This window comes from Sciurus vulgaris (assembly GCF_902686455.1).
Source record: "Sciurus vulgaris genome assembly, chromosome: 18".
NCBI classification, from domain to species: Eukaryota; Metazoa; Chordata; class Mammalia; order Rodentia; family Sciuridae; genus Sciurus; species Sciurus vulgaris.
The window spans coordinates 26,998,591-27,013,462 of NC_136479.1; the positions used below are offsets into that span (position 1 = coordinate 26,998,591).

The window sequence follows — 14,872 nt, forward strand, 5'->3', positions numbered from 1 at the left end:
AGCGCCCTCCGCCCCCTCTCCGGGCTCCACCCCCGGACGGAGGGCCAGAAGGGGGCTGGGCTTGCCCTCTCCCTGCAGGCCGGGCTTTGGGCCTGCTGCTTATTTCCAGCTGGAGCTTGAAGAGTTATCCAGGCAGGTGGTGACCCTGGGACTTGGGCTGTGCTGCTAACTGGGTCCCGGGGTCCCCTCAAAGTGGAGGCCATGGGGTTTTGTTTCGTGTTGCTCCTGAGCTTCAGAACGTGCCCACTGGGTCCCTTTTGGGACCCACACTGCAGGAAGGCAGGGTGTCTCAGCTGCAGGTTTAGGGGTGGAGGGTGGAGCCTCCTCATTCCCTGAGGTCGCCTGCTGTCACTCGTGGAGAAAACAAACTCCAGCGCCATTCTCGGGACCGTTTTCTGACCAAGGTGGCTGTGCTGTCAGTGGCACCAGGCCACCGTGGTGCCCGTGCTGCTGCCAGCAGGGTGCAGCTCATGTCTTCAGGGACGTCTTCGTGCTGGGTTCTATCCATTCCTGAGGGGTAGGACGCCATCCACCCGTGGCGTCTTCTGTCTCCCTCTCCTTTTTTTTCAACCCAGGGATTGAACCCAAGGGTGCTCAACCACCGAGCCATTTCCCCAGCTCCGTTTAATTTGCGTCATGGCCTCACCAAGTTGCTTAGGGCCTCACTAAGCTGCTGAGGCTGGCCTGGAATCTGTGATCCTCCTGCCTCAGCCTCCCGAGCTCTGGGATTACAGGGGTGCACCACCGCACCCGGCTTCCCTTTACTTTTGCATCTCGTATTTCAAAGCTCTTTGTGTGCATGCTCATTTGATTATTTCCTCCCCAAAGTGACCTTTTTACCACTATCAAATGTCCCAGCCTGAGAGACAGCAGGATCCTGCAGAGTGAAGCAGGGTCCCAGCTTTTCTCTGTAAAGAGGCAAGAACAGGGCAGCTTAGACAGTTTTGGGGCTCTGAGAAAACAATCCAAAATACAAATGTAGACCTAGAGGGAGTCCATGTGCGTGAGGAGCTCTGAAGCTACCTTGTGGCTGTGACCCACAGGCACCAGAGGGTAGGTCCCAGGCCCCCCAGAATGGACAGGGCTGAGTTGAGGCCATCTGAACCGGGAAGCAAAGACACACCTCTGAAGCAGTACTGGCACCCTCCCCAGCCCCCAGGCCGTTCTGGCTGCCCCACACAGGTGTCCCACGGTCCAGGACGTCCTCACGATGAGATGAAGGGACTCATGCTACTGGCTCCCGCTGCGCATGTCGGTGGCAGGGCGTGCCCCCCAGGCGCTGGGAGCCCTCCATGAGGCCCAGGCTCCCTCAGCAGGTGTGGCCTTCCAAGGGGGCGGGACTCGACCTAAGCCTCAGGTCAGAGCCTCCCCCTGTGGGCAGTCACTGAGGCCATGCAGGTTCCTGGGAGGGACACGGACGCCACCTCTGAATGGAGTGTGGCAAGGTTCTGGAAGAGCATGTCAGAGGGCAGAATGGCACTGTGGCTGTTTGTGAGATGCTGGCCCCAGTCCGTGTTGGTGGCCTGGGTTTCACCATCATGCCTGCCACGCAGGCTTACCTGTTTGAGGTGACTCTGCAAGAGGCGGAAGACTCAGTGGAGGTGACCACACAGCAGGTGTGGACTGCGGGTGGGAGGCCATCAGGGTGTACACACTAGGGTGGGGTTCGCCCCACATCCTCAGCCCTGGCCACCTGTCCCTGGCCTTTGGCTCTCAACTGTCATGAGTCCCAAGAGGGCACATGGAGGCACGAGGGAGCAAACCACTAAAAATAGAACCTTACCAGAGGCTTTTTAAAGATGGATGTCAGGAGAATGTTTCAAAAAGGCGGCTGCTTCTGCCACGTTTCCTTCCCCACATGCTGGCCCAGGTGCTGTCCTTGACAGGTGAAGGGTAATCGGGAGAGTCACCATGGGAGGAGGGTCAAGGAGAGGAGGAGCCGAGTGGCGGCTCACAGGCCTTCCTCACCTTGAGCCGGAGTTGGACGCGGCTGTGCACTGCGATGTTTAGATGAGGGTCTGCAGCTCCAGGGGCCGCGGTGTCCAAACATAAAAGAAATGTGCAAAGTTGACCTCGCTGCTTCCGCACCTGGTCCATCCGGAGTCCCTGGGATGCGTGAGGACAGGTTGACAGAGCCCTTCCAAGAGCCTGGCACGTCTTGGTCAAGCTGGAGGAGCTTGAGGGGAACTAAAGGCATTCATGACACGTCGCCTGTGTCACTAGGACACGGAGCCCTGGCTCCACGCATAGGTCCCCAGGCTTTGACCAGGGGCAAGCTGGCAGGGACCTAGACGGAGGCGGCAGATCCTTTCTACCCAAAGCCCAGACTCGCCATCCAAGGAGGGAGAAGCATTTCGCTCCTGCCCACCATAGGAACCCTCAGGGGGCAGGAGAGTTAGTGCAGCTCTGCACCCCATTTCCAGGCAGGGTCTGAAGGAGATGCTGCCCTGTGAGCCAGCCCATGGACATCTGGTACAGACCTCTGCGATGACAGAAATCTCCAAAGGGCTTAAAACAAACCGTGCGGCTTAGTCAAGAAACTAGTGGCAAGGCTGTGTTCAAATTTAGATTCCTCCAAGGTCAAAGGGGATGCTAGAACACTCAGGGATGTGCCCACACACAGAAGGTCCACACACAATGCTCTCCAGACCCAAGGGCAGGGACAGCCAGGTCTCAGAGGGATCAGTCACTGGACCCAAGTCCACTCAGGAAACCCCCCATCTCTGATGTCCCCTCTGAGGACCAGGGGGTATTGTAGGCCCATCATCCCCAATTCTCTAAACAACGGTGGTAGGTGTCATTGTTGACATCTGCTCTGGGGCTGTGGAGGCTGAGACGCAGGTTGGTGACGCGCCCAAGCCTCAGCGATGGTGGAGCAGAGTTCAGGCTCCTGTGCCCCAGCGGGGCCTCTGTCATCTCCCATGTTCCACAGGCTCCTGAGGGAAGGGAGTGAACTGATGTGTCTGAGCAGGAAGCAGAGCAGGCTTGGCACAGGCATCGGGAGGCTCGCCCCAGCTCTGAGCTGGTTCCTGAGATCACCAGGCCGCTCCCAGGGAACACGGGTGGGTGGCCGCTGCTCTTAGGGGCCGATGCCGACCACAACGGGGCTGGGGCTGCGCTCTGTGCACTTACTCCTAGAAAGAGGGCGAGTCCCCAGCAGGGATGCTGCCACCCAGTGGACGGAGCGGCGGGGTTTCCTTAGGAGGTGCCCAGATCTGCAGGACGGAGGCTGCCTTCCTGGGCCTCCCCTGATGCAGCTCCAGCCAGGCCGGGAGGACAGAGGTGCCATCCTGGGGAGAGGCCAGAACAGAGTGGCTCCCAGAACTGGGGCTCCTGTGAGCCCATGAGCCTGATCCTGAAGTGGGGAGGAGGGAGACTCACACACAGAGGGACCTGGTTTCAGAGAAACTCAAGGAAAGAGCAAATTTATAGCCTTTAGAACAGTCTGCCAAGATACTTCCAAGTAATCAAGGAAATTCCCTCTGCCTCACTGAAAAGGACCCGGCTTTTGAAGCTGCTAGAACAAATGCAAATAACCGGTGGGAATGGTCCTTTTGAAACTGGAGTTTGAGATGGAGCTAGATTCTGTGCTTCTGCTGGTTGGTGGGGTCTGCATAAGTCCCAGGCCTCTGCAGCTGAGAAAGCCCATTTTAGTGTTGGCTGCTAATCACAGCACAGCGAAGCCTGTGGAGTCCACTACGGAGTCGCATGCTGCAGCTCTCACTGGGGAGTTTCTCAGCAGTGCCACAGCAGACCCCAGAAACTCACTGCTAACTTCTTTCCATGTTCTTGTCTTGCAAATCCAAAGAGTGAAATTCAGACAATGGAAGACTAGAGTGAAAGGAGCAGGATTTACTCAAGTGGGGAGGAAAGATGGAACTCTTACAAGGCAAAAAGGGACCAGACAGTAGGTGGCCATGTGAACTCGGGGTTTATCCAGCTCTTAGACCAACACTATTGGTCCAAATTAATGCTGATCAGGTTTCAGAAACGTGCCAATGCTATTGGCTAGCCCTTCAGTTTGAACCTTTGGGTCTGCCCCACTTCTGTTTTCCTGATGTTCATGGGGAAGTGGGAGGTTGAGGTCAGGGGATTGTGGCTGCTCCAGGGTTCAGGTCTATGGTGCTATGTGGAGTGGGTGCCCCCACCGGCCCAGGCTCAGCTATTGCAGTGTGACAGGTCCACTTACTCTGGGTTGCCTCGGCCATGGCTTGCCCTGCCTTAGGCCCACCCTGGCATGGTGGGTTCTGCGTGCCACAGCCTGTGCTCACTGCCCACGCTCCAGCCCCTGGCTCCTTCAACTGTTCCTGGGACTAGGGCTTGGAGTCACTTTCCTTTCCCAGCACTACACACCTCACCTCAATCCAGGACAAGCTGAAAAAACTGGCGCTTATTTTTGAGCTCAGCTTCTTGAGCAAGAGCCAAACGAAAATAAGCTTCCATCAGGAGCTTGTTTTAGAAGACAAATTCGCGCCCCATCCCAAAAAAGCAAATTCTCAGAAATATCTAGGTGTTACTGGGCTTCTAGTCAATCCCAACCCGGGCACTCCCGCTGACGGTCAGAGGCAACCTGAATGCGCACCGATGCGCTGGTGAGCTGCCTACAAGCACTCGCTCCACCAGGGCCCGCAAGGCAAGCTGTCCACCCTCAGACTCTCCCAGATGACCCTAGCTCCACATGAACCAGGGATGAGAGCGCCCAGGGCCCACGAGCAAGGCCACCCCAGATGCCACCACCTGGGCCTGTGCGTGAGCACTGCACGTATCTGACAAGGGCCAGCCTCTGCACCTGGGCTCTGCTTGCTCCTCCACCGGCTGCGATGTCCCAGCCCTCACGCCTGCGCTCTCTCGCATGTGTCCCTCCCAGGCCACTTCCTGGTGGAGGGTCTTTCCTCCACACACGCCTGGTTTTCTGGTTGGAGCAGATGCCACTTGTGGAAGAGGTGATGTGTCTGCCCCCTTGGCCCCCAGGCCCTAAGTGCACCGTCTGTTTCTTTACGGACTTCACCTCCATCTGTGAGTCTGTTTCTGGGCCTGTCACTGGTCAGCAGCTCACAAGGACCAGGACTCCTGGGCATGTGCACATGCACTCACTGCCATGCATAGCAGGTCGGCTCCACTTGGAAGCTGGCTCCTCAGGTGGCCTTTAGGGAGCAGGAAGGTGGCTTCCTGTCTCTTCCAGCACCCGCCTAGAGGAAGGTCATGATGCTGACCACTCCCGGCTGCACTGGCCGCTTCCACCTGAGAAACAGTTTCCCCTGGGCTTGTTCTCGTGGTCAGTGGGTCACTGGGCCCTCAGTGCCGAGGCCAGTCAGGCAGAGTTGTGGAGCTTCCTGCTGTCAGCCCATCAGTGCTGACACTCACAGAGGAGCGTGGCCTCCTGGGTCAGGCCTCTCACCCTGGCTTTGTTAAACAGGGAGTCCCAGAATCCAGGGAAACACAGACCTTGTCAAAGGGGCCCCTGGGAAGAGGGGACAGTGTGTGAGGGGCCCAGTGTAGAGAAAACACACTTTCCCTGGGGACATGACGGGCAGGGGTGTGGAAGGGTGCCAGTCACAGTCCAAGTGGACAGGAGGAGAGGAGTCAGCGGGAACAAACATGGAAAGATTTACTTTTCCGAATGAGAGCAGGCCTGGGAGTGACCTGAGGCATTTCCCTTCATGTCCACTGGGGGGTCCACAGGTCCCTCTAGCGGATGGCCAGGGCCGGGTGGTGGCATCCAGTCAGGCACCGTCCAGCTCTGAAGGGACAGAATGAAGCCCGCTGGGCTGGTGTGGCCAGTGGTCTAACTGCCAAGAGTTCCCTCCTCATTCCTGCTGGGGTGTCTGCCTTCCTGTCACATCTCCCTGAAGCAGTCACTTCCCATGGGGCTCTTGAGAGTCACGGACCCCCAGCAGGAGTGGTGCTTGCAAAAGGCAGAGGAGGGTCCCAGGAGGAGCCCCCAGGCCTGGCTGCAGTACCTGCCTATGACAGTCTCCGTGTGGTGACGGCTCTGCCTGCCCACGGGGCACTGTTCTTACCTCCAGTCCAAGTGGAAGCCCACCTACATTCAGGAGTCTCTGCACTGAGATCACAGGCGACTGATAGGCATAATGTGTTCTGCATTATTCAGATTTTCTAGAATGCTTCCATATTACATCTCGTCCTCAATAAATGCTGTAAGGCCAAATCAGAAGTGTAACTGAAAATGGAAGAAGCCATCATTTCAACTCAGTCAGTACCTCCTTCCTGTTTGGAACACGAGGCTCCCATTGGAGTCTCTGCAAGGTGGCCATTCCTCCTTGTGGGGCAGTTTTTCGAGCAAGGCACTGCTTGTGAAAGCAAGCTGGCCCCTGTTCAAGGCCTCCTCTGAGACACTGCTGCTGTGCTGGTGTGGACCGGCTGAAGCCCTGGCCATGTGTCCCCATACTCACCCACACATTGAGCACCTTCAGTCACTCCGCTGCAGGTTTTAGAAAGACCTATTGACCTGGTCACTTCATCAATGCTCACGTTTCCGTATTTTTGAGAGTCAGGGTTGAGGCTTTTGATGTGATTTAACAAAAAGGGGAAGCTAGTGTGGTTGGGGACCTCATGAGCTTACGCTCTTGTCACCTGTAGCATTTTCCGCCTTGGCCCTGCTGGCCCAACACTGTCCTGCTGACTTCTCTTATTTCACCCACACCTACAGGTCTGTGCTTGTGACGGTTATTAAGCTGAAAAACGACTGACTCTTGCTGAATAAACACCGGGTAGGACGGGAGGCTCTGGTCCAGGGCGTGATGAAGAAGAGCCAGGGTGGTCCGCACCCAGGGGAGAAGTGGGCAGAGCAAAGGAGACACAGGAGAGGGGCTGGGCCAGAGCTGTGCCCCCGGCATCCACTTACCTCACTTTCCTGTGTGCACCTGACATGCGCACTCTGAACACCTCGAGGCTCATGGGAGACCTCTGCTTCAGGAGGGGCGCCAGCCAGAGGCGGAGATTTAGCCTGCGAACCCAGTGCTGCACCTGCGCTCTAGGATCCGCCCCCAGGTGCACTGTTCTGCTCTGACACAGTGGGTGGGTAGTCACATTTGGGGTGTGCTGTCTGGCAGTGGCCTGTGTGGTGGGACCTGGCGCTTTGATGGGAGGTGACACACCAGGAAGACAAATGTCATTTAAGGAAACTTTTAATAGATTCATCAAAGTGACATCTACAAATCACGTTAACTAAGCACCACGGCTGTGAAATACACACAGCCTGTGGCAGTGCAGTGCTCCGTCTGGCAGTTCTGGTGCACAGCAGGGCTTCCCAGGGAGGAGCCCGAGGCAGAGCAGCACGCTCTCTCAGTATGTGACTCCTGACAGGCTCCCTGATGTTTTGTCATGAATGCCTAGGTGCCGAAGCTAAATGCCACCCCCTGTCCCGTGTGTGGGGCCTCAGGCACCTTCCAGCAGGGCTGCTCCCTGTGGGCAACAAGCTGGGCACCAAGAAGGTGGGCTTGGGACTAAGTGGTGCTGAACGGGGTCTGGGGGCTTAACACTGAACCTCCTGGCTACACTGGGGACCAGGGAGTAACAGGCCAACTGACTTCACTTAGTTCTGATGGAGTTCGGAAGGACATTTAGGATGGACACACAGGTCCAGAGGTAACTCCCCAAGGACCTCATGAAAACCTATCTGAAGTCGTCCTGACAAGGCTGCTGCGCCCGCCACGGAGTGCAGGCGAATGGGGTGCCTGTGCACACACGGCTCACCACCCTTCACCTACCACAGGAGCGGGCGGCTTCTGGCTGCCAACGTGCAGGTGAATCTGGAAAAACTATCAGCCCAACAGCTGGAGTGAGCGGGAGCCACAAGGACTGCCGGCTAGCCTGACACTCAGGTGCAAGTCGCTTCCATTTTTGACATCTGAGCTGCTAAGCACACCTGAGGTTCCTTAGCGAGAGTGGCTCCAAACACACGCGGAGAACTGCTCATTTGCAAGGCCTTCCTATGGTCATACCTGTGACAGAGAACCCACCTTCCTCCCAAGGCAGGCTGCTGGCCACAGCCAGGGGAAGGCTGGGTGGAGAGCAGTTCTCACCGTGCTAAACATGGTTCCTTAAGCCCAGAAGGAACCTCAAGTCTGTGTACTTTTGTGGCCCTCAAGCCCGGCTCTGCATCTGCATCTCCTGGACAACAGGAATCCATATATACAGTGTGTGAATCTGGGCAACCCTGGGCTTTGTCAGGTGAGCCAAGTACATTCCACAGCACCTGCACCAAGATCCCAATTGGAGAGCACTCACTGCTGTGTGCGGCAACAGAAGCAGGTTGCCTGGCAAGAATGAGGCAGAAAGGAGCGCTGAGGACAGAGGCCACTGACCAAAGGTGCTGGCGGGCAGAAGCCTGGAATTCTCCAGGGAAGGTAGGCTTCAAGAGGGCCAGTGGACAGAACTCTGTAGTAGCTGTGGCAGGAACTAAGGCTGCACTAGTGCCCTGGCCAGCTTCCAGAAGCCCAGATCTTTGTCTTTTTTCCAAAGAAGGAAACTCTACATGCTGTCTGCTATTGGGCCAGAAGATGACTTGCAAGTAAAATGGGTGGGCCATGTGGTTTATGTGTCCTTGCCATTAGGTGGGGAGGGAAGGGCAAGGAGTAAAAAGCACCTCTGTGTGCACGTGGACAGAGCACCACCAGGGCCTAGGGCTACCCCGCTCCACGCTGCTGCTGGGGCGTTAAGGCAGGTCCACAGCTCCAAACCTGGTCCTCCATGGAGGGGAGCAGAGAGCCTGGCACAGTTTCTCTGCTCAACCTAATGTACCTGGAGCAGGGGCTCTTAGGACACTGGCACAAGTCTTAAAGGCACCTTGGGAGGTGGCACTCAGACCCTGAGCCAGAGCTGCAGGGCCAGCTCAGGCACTCTGTGCCCAGCAGACCTGGCATGCATCGCTACAAGCTACCGCAAGGCAAAGCTTTTGGGTTAGTCTGTCTTGGTGAAGATTCAGAGGTTAGAGAGAAAAGCCATCTGCAAGGCCAGCTGGTTTTTGTGTTTTAGTCATTAAAGAGAGAATGTGTGTGCACACACCATCCTTGATTAAATTGTGTCAGGAAAGGAATACAGTTCCTGTAAAAAGAGGGCTGTGTTATTACGTATTGCAGATTAACACCAAAGTGAGCACTTGGATTTTCAGTAGTTTCACCAGTCCCCAAATCAGTAGCTAACATGGAGCTCCCACGTCCTCTTGCCTAGAGCTTGTGGCTGGGCTGGAGCCCAGTATTCTTGAGCCAGGTATATGACAGCATGGGTCTGAGAAGCCCTGCAGGACCACACAGGCCACAAGTGCCAAGGGCCACACAGGCTGCCTCAGAAAGGCACAGGGGGCTTCCTCTCACTGCAGCATGATGTCCTTCAGGTTCTCCTGCAGGATCGTGTCCTTCACAGTGTGGAACACGAAGCGGATGTTCTCAGTGACTATGGCGGTGGTAGAACAAGTGGCTTGGTGTGGTTTCATCTCTTTTTGTCAAAACAATGGACCAGGTAATGCTGAACGTTCTCCAGTTGGTGAGGGTTGCCCTGAAATCCAGAAGTGCTTTCTGATGCTGACCATCTTCACCTTCTCCACCAGGAGGTCCATCTTCTTGAGGAAAAGAGTTATGGAGATGTGGAAGAAGAGCTGTTGACGATGGTCTCAGGGATGTTCATCAACTCCACCAGCTGGTTGGTGTGCCCATTCTCTGTGAGAACCTTGTTGTGTTCTCTTGAGGACACCAGGAACAGGACTGACATGTTCCTGTCAAAGCACTGGAACCACTTTTGGTGCTGAGACCACTGGTCACCCACATCTACCATCTTAAAAGGGATTTTTTAAAAATAATGAAGTCGTGTTCCATAATCCCCTTGATGGCCTTCCTGGTCAGCAAGATGTCTTGCTTACTAGGGAACTTGTTCTGCAAAATACAGGATGAGGGAGACATTCAGGAGAAAATAAGAACCTAAATATGGCAAAATAAAAGGATGCAGGGAAAAGTTACCCTAACTTTGCAAGAGGTTTAACCAAAAGAAGCAAATTTCATTTACAGAGTTATTCATTTACTGTGAAACAAAGTGAAAGGATTGAGGTCCTCATTTCAAAATGAATGGAGGCTCATCAATCTGAGGAGGAATGATCAGAAACTCTGCTGCCGGCCCCAGTGGAAAATCTAATCCAGTTTTTTCTCCAGATGTCATTGACCACCTTTTTCTTTTTGTCTCTATACAATAGATATCTTCTTTGTTTCTCACTTGCAGAGCATAAACCTTCCAAAACCTTACTATGACTTCATTTAGGTTTTGCAATGCTATTTAAATTTAGTCTGTAGTATATTTAATTTGCTTGTCTTATAAAACATTGCTTTTGCCTTAGCTTTGGTATTCTTCCTTTCTTTTTTGACCTTCCTTCCTTCTTTCCTCCCTCCCTCCCTCCATCCCTTCCTCCCTTTCCTTTCTTTCTGTAGCAGAGATTGAACCCACGGGTGTTTAACCACTGAGCACACATCCCCGGCCCTTTTATTATTGTTTTTTAAATTTTGAGACAGGGTCTCACTAAGTTGCTGAGAGCCATGCTAGGTGCTGAGGCTTGCCCTGAACTTGTGATCCTCCTGACTCAGTTTTTTGAGCTGCTGGCAGTATAGGCCTGTGCCCATCTGTATTCTTCCTTCTTAGAAGATAAGGAATGCAGAAGAGTGAGAACCAGTAAGAAATAAAACGACAAATGCAGAGGTGAATACGAATTATTTCTCATGTACAAACCAATGTCCCTAAGTCACGAGTCACTCAGTCTGATTTTAACACTGTTAAGAAGCCCTCCTGATACTGGGCTGTGTGTTGTGTTCCTCAGAAAGGCTTGTTCACCTGTATCTCAAATGCATTTATGATGAGAAGAAGCTAAAAGAGAAGATGGAACACCTCACCTGACAATGATGTTTGCAATTATACCATTCATGAATGTCACATGGGATGCCATCCACTAACCAGGTGGCCTCCAGAGAAGCCCAGATCATCTCTGGCACAAAGAGCGCTAAGCGGATGTACAGCAGCTTAGACATCGACTTCCGGGGTCCAGGGTTACAAATGGTCCCTGAAACACAGAAAATAACCAAAGGCTCTCTTGCCTCCTCACAGAAGAGCTTCCCTTCCACAGCAGCACAGCTCCCAACCCACACCCACCTTGGATTCCTCCCATGGTGCTTGGTAACCATTGCCCACGTTGGAGAGCAGCTGACAAGGTGCAGCCTGACTCATGACAAAAAGCCTGATTCCTTTGCAGCTTCGGTGGGGGTTAAAGCTACTCTGGGCTCTGACTGGGGTGAACACATAGTCTCTGCCCAAACGGGGAGACTTCTGAGAGCAAAAGGGTACACTGTTCAGAATCAGGCTGGGACAACAGGCACGCCACAGGGCTGTCCCAGGAAAACAGGATGCAGTCCCCCAGGTTCTGACATCCAGAAAAACAAGCTCCACACTTACAGGAGGCCTCTACTATCCCGAGCACCATCCCAAACCTGTACGTCTGCTGTTCTCCAAGCCTCGCCAACTGTGAGTCAGTCATCACCCATTGTACCAACGAGGAAACTGGGCCTCAGACGGCACAAGAGGTACTTTCCAAAACATAATCTGGGTCTGCGTGACCCGGGCTCTTTGACTTGTGGTCCTCACTCTGGGGAAGTGAACAAGTCTTTTTTGTTTGGTGCTGAGGATGGAAGCCAAGGTCTTGCTCATGCTAAGCATGTGCTCTACCACTGAACTACATCCCCAGTCCCAGAAGTGAACAATTGTGATATGTGACACCACTTGAAGAAGCCAACATTGAGACTTAACATTTTTGCTGTATTTGTAAAACAAATCCCAGTATCAGTAGAGGCCTGTGTGCTTAAATCTGATCAAATACATCAACCCTCTCCTTTTGGGAAAAAGTAAAGATAAGTACTAATTCAAGTCAAATAAAAATGCTGTAGGATTAAAACAACCTTGAAAAAAAATTTAAGATCTAAAGAATGATATGGTGAAGAAATAACCTTATATTTCCAAGAATTATCCTCTGTTAGAATTACTTACCTCAAGTTTCATTTTAAAATATTAGGAAACAGGGATGGGGAGATAGCTCAGTTGGTGGAGTGCTTGACTTGCAAGCACAAGGCCCTGGGTTCGATCCCCAGCACCGCAAAAAAAAAAAAAAAAAAATTAGGAAATAAAAATTTTAGGCAAAGTCTGGCCTCATTTTTGGCACAAAGACAGATTTTACAAAGCAATTATAAAAGTTTCTCTCTCTCTCTCTGAGGGACAGATAAAGAGTGCAGATCTATAAAAACAGCCCCACATTGCTGGCCCTCCTACAGAAACAGGAAACAGTGCTCCCCCACTGCCTCTTTGAGAGCAGGGACACTCAACAAGGACATGTCCTAACACCATCCACCCTAACACTATCTGAAGCACTTGGACTTGAAACAGCAATTGTGAGGATGGCTACAGATGCTGCATTAATGAAATACAGAGACAAGAGAGCAAAATGCAGAGCTTCAGATCAAGGTTCCAGAAAAGACACGAGACACTGAAGAAGGTCCCTTTCCATAGTTACGCTACCTGGAAGGCATCTTTATTTCACATTAATTTTCCCCTTGAGATAAAGAAGCAGGAGTGGACCTGGCCCTGTAGTCGGTGCCCTGACTTGATGACCCACTCCCAAGGAGCACAGCTGCGGTGCAACGTCCTCACTGTCTTCCTCCAGTGACCTGTGGTCCTGCATCAGGCACAGTCACCGATGGCAGAGCAACAAAGAGGCCTGTGTCACAGAACCGTGAACTTTGATGCCTCTGGTCACCGCAGACATCATCTGTGACTGGAGATAAGCAAGAGCTCTTGAGGCTCAAAGGCAGAGAAGAAGGAGACATCTCATCACCAAAGCCAAACATGACGAACAGCAGCCCTCAGCACTGGCCTTGAATTTCCTCACCTAGTCCTCCCCACCATGGAGCAGGTAGGTGCTGTTGCTGTCCCCATTTTACAGACATAAAAGGGAGGCCAGGAGAGGGGAGGTGGTGACCAGGGTCATATCTGAGGCCCAGACATCTGCACTGCAGGGCAGGAGCACCACCCATCTCTGTTCAGTTCCTTCGCTCCTGGATCAGATTCAGTGAGTGTTGATCTTGTTAATCCACATTGTACAGATTCTCTTATTAGTAACTCAACAGACATGTAGTTTGTTGTTTTACTGGTTGCATATTTCTGAGTCATGATGGTTTGCATTACATTTGCCTATGGCTTGAAATGCATTTAAATGGAATATATCATGCATAGAATAAGAACAATAGTAGAAGCATAAAGTGTGAAAAAAAAGAAAGCCGTACTCTTTCACTGACTTAGTTGATCTTTAGTGATTTAAATTATGCCAGAGTCAGCCTTACTTGTTTGGGAAAATATTAACTCCCTTTACTTCTTTGTATCATGTTTTACAAAGCTGCTCCTTGGATTCCATTTCTGACCCTCCCTGTTCCTGGACAGGTGGATTTGCAGTCTGATTTGAATGCCATGCACAGAGGGAAGTTAGGCTGTGCAGGTGGAGTCTGGCTCACAGTTACTTGAGCGTCCTCAGGGTCCCCCTGGCACTTGTTTATTGGTCCTGTGTCAGTCATGGTGTGTGTCAGCACGAAAGGTAAAGAGCAGCCTTTTCTATTTGGCACCTCTTCCTTTTTAGTTTAATAGCCTTACTGAGATATAATTTGCATGCCATGTGCTCCACCCATTTCAAGTGCACAATTCAGGGGTTTGTTGTCATATGTCATAGTTTTGCATCTAACTACAATCGACTTCAGAACAGTTCATCACCTCCAAAAGAAGTCCTGTCTGTACCCCTTAGCAGTCACTCCTCACTCCTCCCAGTCTCCCAGCCCTAGCCATCCCCTCATCTGCACTCTGCCTCCCTAGATTTGCCTAATCTGGGCATCACAGAGGTGTTCTTATGCACTATGTGGCCTTTTGGTCTGGCTTCTTAGCATCATGTTTCAAGGTCCATCCATGTTACTCAGTACTTCATCCCTTCTTATGACTGAATAAGGTTACATCAAAGGAACAGACCCCATTTACTTACTCACCTATTGGTGAACATTAGAGTTTTTCCTTTTGAACTATTACTAGTAATGCTGCTATGAACATTTTCACACAAGTGTTTGTATAGATGTGTGTTTTCATTTCTCTCAGGTATGCATCTGGGAGTGGAGTTGCAGGGTCATGTGGTAACTGTACATTTAACCTATTATGGAACCACCAGACTTCTGAGCAGCTGCACCTTTTACTTTCCCTCCAGCAGTATGGAAAGGTTCTAATTTCACATCGTCACCAACACATTATTCTCAGACTTTGTGATTATAGGCATCCGAGTGAGCAGGAAGTGGTATCTCATGGTTTTGATTTGTTTCTTTGATGACTAATGGTGTTGATCATCCTTTCATGTGCTTTTGGCCATTTTGATATCAGTTTCGAAGAACTGTCTACACTGTGAAAGTATAAACAATTTTTTTTGTTGTTAATAAGTAAGTTACACTTATTCTGTCCCCCCACCTTTCATTTTCTTTTTACTGCTGGAGATTGAACCCAGGGCCTCATACATGCTAAACACAGTCTATCAAAGAGCTATATCCCAGCCCCTCCACCTATTCTCAATGATATTTTTCCTATATCTTAAGAGTTTTCTGCAATCTTTTCTTGGAAAATATCTCTGGAAATGTTGGAATCCTCCCTCTTTGATTGCTGTGGTTCACAGTGAGTTGAGCATCTGTGCCTAATAAAAAAAGTGCATAGGAAGTTTAAAAAATTGACCAGGCAGAAGGTCTGTATGACATATCACCCTCTGAAGTGTTTGGGGGTTTTATCACTGAGTCAGGATACAGAAGGATGC

At 51.8% G+C, this 14,872-nt stretch overlaps 1 pseudogene across 1 annotated transcript in view; it reads right to left on the minus strand.

Annotated features, from left to right (window-relative positions):
- Window positions 1-7,706: 7,706 nt before the first annotated feature.
- The window catches only part of LOC306649989 (guanine nucleotide-binding protein subunit alpha-12-like), a 350,618-nt pseudogene continuing 343,452 nt past the window's right edge, over window positions 7,707-14,872 (minus strand). Inside the window, exon 7 of the transcript XR_013766961.1 lies at window positions 7,707-11,059. The product of XR_013766961.1 is annotated as a guanine nucleotide-binding protein subunit alpha-12-like (transcript). The remainder of the gene's footprint in view (window positions 11,060-14,872) is intronic.